Source organism: Carlito syrichta, unplaced genomic scaffold (assembly GCF_000164805.1).
Source record: "Carlito syrichta isolate Samal-C Ts95f unplaced genomic scaffold, Tarsius_syrichta-2.0.1 Scaffold311915, whole genome shotgun sequence".
NCBI classification, from domain to species: domain Eukaryota; kingdom Metazoa; phylum Chordata; class Mammalia; order Primates; family Tarsiidae; genus Carlito; species Carlito syrichta.
In genome coordinates this window covers 222,509-224,808 of record NW_007256011.1, presented here as the reverse complement: position 1 = coordinate 224,808, position 2,300 = coordinate 222,509, and the positions used below count along the sequence as shown (strand labels likewise).

Sequence of the window (2,300 nt, the reverse complement as noted above, 5' to 3'; positions counted from 1 at the left end):
TGAGCGCGGGGGGCGACGGCGGGAGCGCCCGAGGCCGAGGGGAAACTCAGCCCGATTTCCCTCCGCCGTGCGCCCCGCTCCCTGGAGGGACCCCACGGAGCCGCAGAGATGGAGCCGGGCCCGACCGGCCGGGGCAGGGGAGGGGGCCCGGGGTTTCCGGCGGCGGCGTCCGGGCCCGGATTTCCCCGGCCGCTTCGGTGACGGGAAAGGAGGGAGCTGGAGGCTGGAGTCTGCGAAGGAGACAAACCCGCGTGGGGGGACAGAAACGCGCTCGCTCGGAGCAAGTCCTTGTCCTCGGGTCGCCCCGTACGGGTGGGTACGAATCTGCAGTGACGACCCCCCACACCTGCTCCCCACCGACCGCGCAGGGTCTGAGCGCGACGCTCTTGGGGCCAGAAGCGACTCCGCGACGCGCTGGCCCCGAGGTCTGAGTTTGGTCGTCGGTATGTCGCCCGCGACGGCTCCCGCTATGCCCGCGAGCGATCGGTCGTCTACACCCCACGGCGGGCCCACACAGCGCCGGGGCCCCGCTTGCGAGGTCCAAGGATGGACCCGACACGGTGGCTTCTTTTTTTCCCAGACGCTTTCGTTGGGAGTGGACGGCACAGAAAACGCACACTTGACCTAACAAGCTCCACGCTTCGTCTTCCCCCTAAAGCGCTTCTCCGACCGGAGAGAACCACTTTCCACCCCAGGCGGCTGGGGCGGGGGCCTTCCCTCACCCTACCCGCTTTTTTCCCTCTATTTTCTTTTATGGTGAGTTTCATTGTGCGTGGCGTTTGCAGTGACAGGGTTCAGCTGAATGCAGCTCTCTCTGTAGGAAACAATAATCCGGTTAATTGAGCCACTGGGGAGCGAAGACTTTTCGACCGGAAAGGCAGCGCTTCGCTGCAGGGAGGGCTCTCCGGCACCGGGCGCGCCGAGGCTAGTGAGCCCGGAGCGCGGGAGGGAAGCCGCGGCTGACGCTTTCCTCCCGCCTCCTCCAGGCTGGCGCCAGGCTCTCCCTGCCCCGCAGGCTCCCCGCGTTGGGGGGTGGTGGTGGTGGGGTAGGAATGGCCGCGTCAGGAGATGGAGCTGTGTTAGGAAGGGGAGAACTTGCGGTCTGTCCGTGCGGACAGGTAGTTTAAACAAGTCGGACGAAACAATAATGTGAACCTCAAACTTGGTGTTGTAGAAATCTTACTCTTCACCCGATTGCCCAAACTCTTCATGAAAATCCTCTACTTCTCAGGGCTGAGGTGGGGAGGAGTGCGTGTTGAGTTTGTGGTGTCAGCTGGGGTTTTTCTCTAGTCCCTCTCCAGTGTAGGCTGGAGCCTTTGGGTGCCCATTCTGTCTGGGCCTCAGGACAGGCTCAGCTCCGGAGGTCTTCGGCTTCCCAGACTCAGGTCTGGAGGCTACATCTCAGGGTACCAGAGGGAGGGTCCACCAACCCGGCCTGCTTGGAGCAAAGCACTGGTTTGGTTTCTCTATAGCCCCTGGATCCAGCCGGTACCCGTGTTCTCAACTGACCGCCTTATTTCAGATCTCCGTTTCTGCTTCTTTACATGTGAAGTTTGAGGAGACTTTGATCCCAGAAACTTGGGATGAGGTTGACCTTCCGCATGCCCTCCTCAGAGGAAAGGTGGCTGGGGGGCGGGGAGGAGGAGTTACCAGCTTCAACGGCCCCACGCCTGACTCTGTGTGTCTGTCTCAGCCAGGTTTCCTAACTCAGTTCTGGAAAAGGCCCCTCCGTGTTTGAGATACCGACGGTTCCTACACCTTTTTTCACCCTGGGGCTTTGGGGTGGGAGGTGGGGGGAACCTATTCAAACCATCCTTGGACAGCACCCTGATCAGATATCATCAGGGACAGGAGACGAAAATTGATATTCCAATTATCTTAAGCGAAACCTCTTCTCAGAATCCTACCTAGGGGCAAAGACATAAAGGGAGGCCAGAACCAAATTGTTTCACCAGCAGCGGTAACACCCTCCCGCATGTGAGGCCGAGATGCTTGCCCCTTGCTCGAGCCATAAAGCTGGGTGTCATTGTTGCCAAGGGTAAATAATAAACATGATATATAAAAATATGTTCATCATAGATGATGTTTACATTACCCCCTTCTCCCTCACCCCTCTACCTGTCTTTCCCCAGGGCAAGTTTTCGTTGCTTCTCTAAACAGGACCAAGGAGGGAGGAGCACGGGGTCTCAGGACACGAATCTCTTCCACGAATCTCTTCCTGGTCGGTTCAGGACAATCTGCCCATTTTCTAGGCATGGCTGGCCCAGCCTGACTGAAGGAGGCTCGGCCATCTGTGTGTA

The 2,300-nt window shown here is 59.0% G+C and overlaps 1 protein-coding gene across 1 annotated transcript in view; it reads right to left on the bottom strand.

Moving 5' to 3' along the window:
* BARHL1 (BarH like homeobox 1) overlaps positions 1-2,300 on the bottom strand; it is an 8,250-nt gene that overhangs the window by 3,606 nt on the left and 2,344 nt on the right. The window lies entirely within an intron of this gene.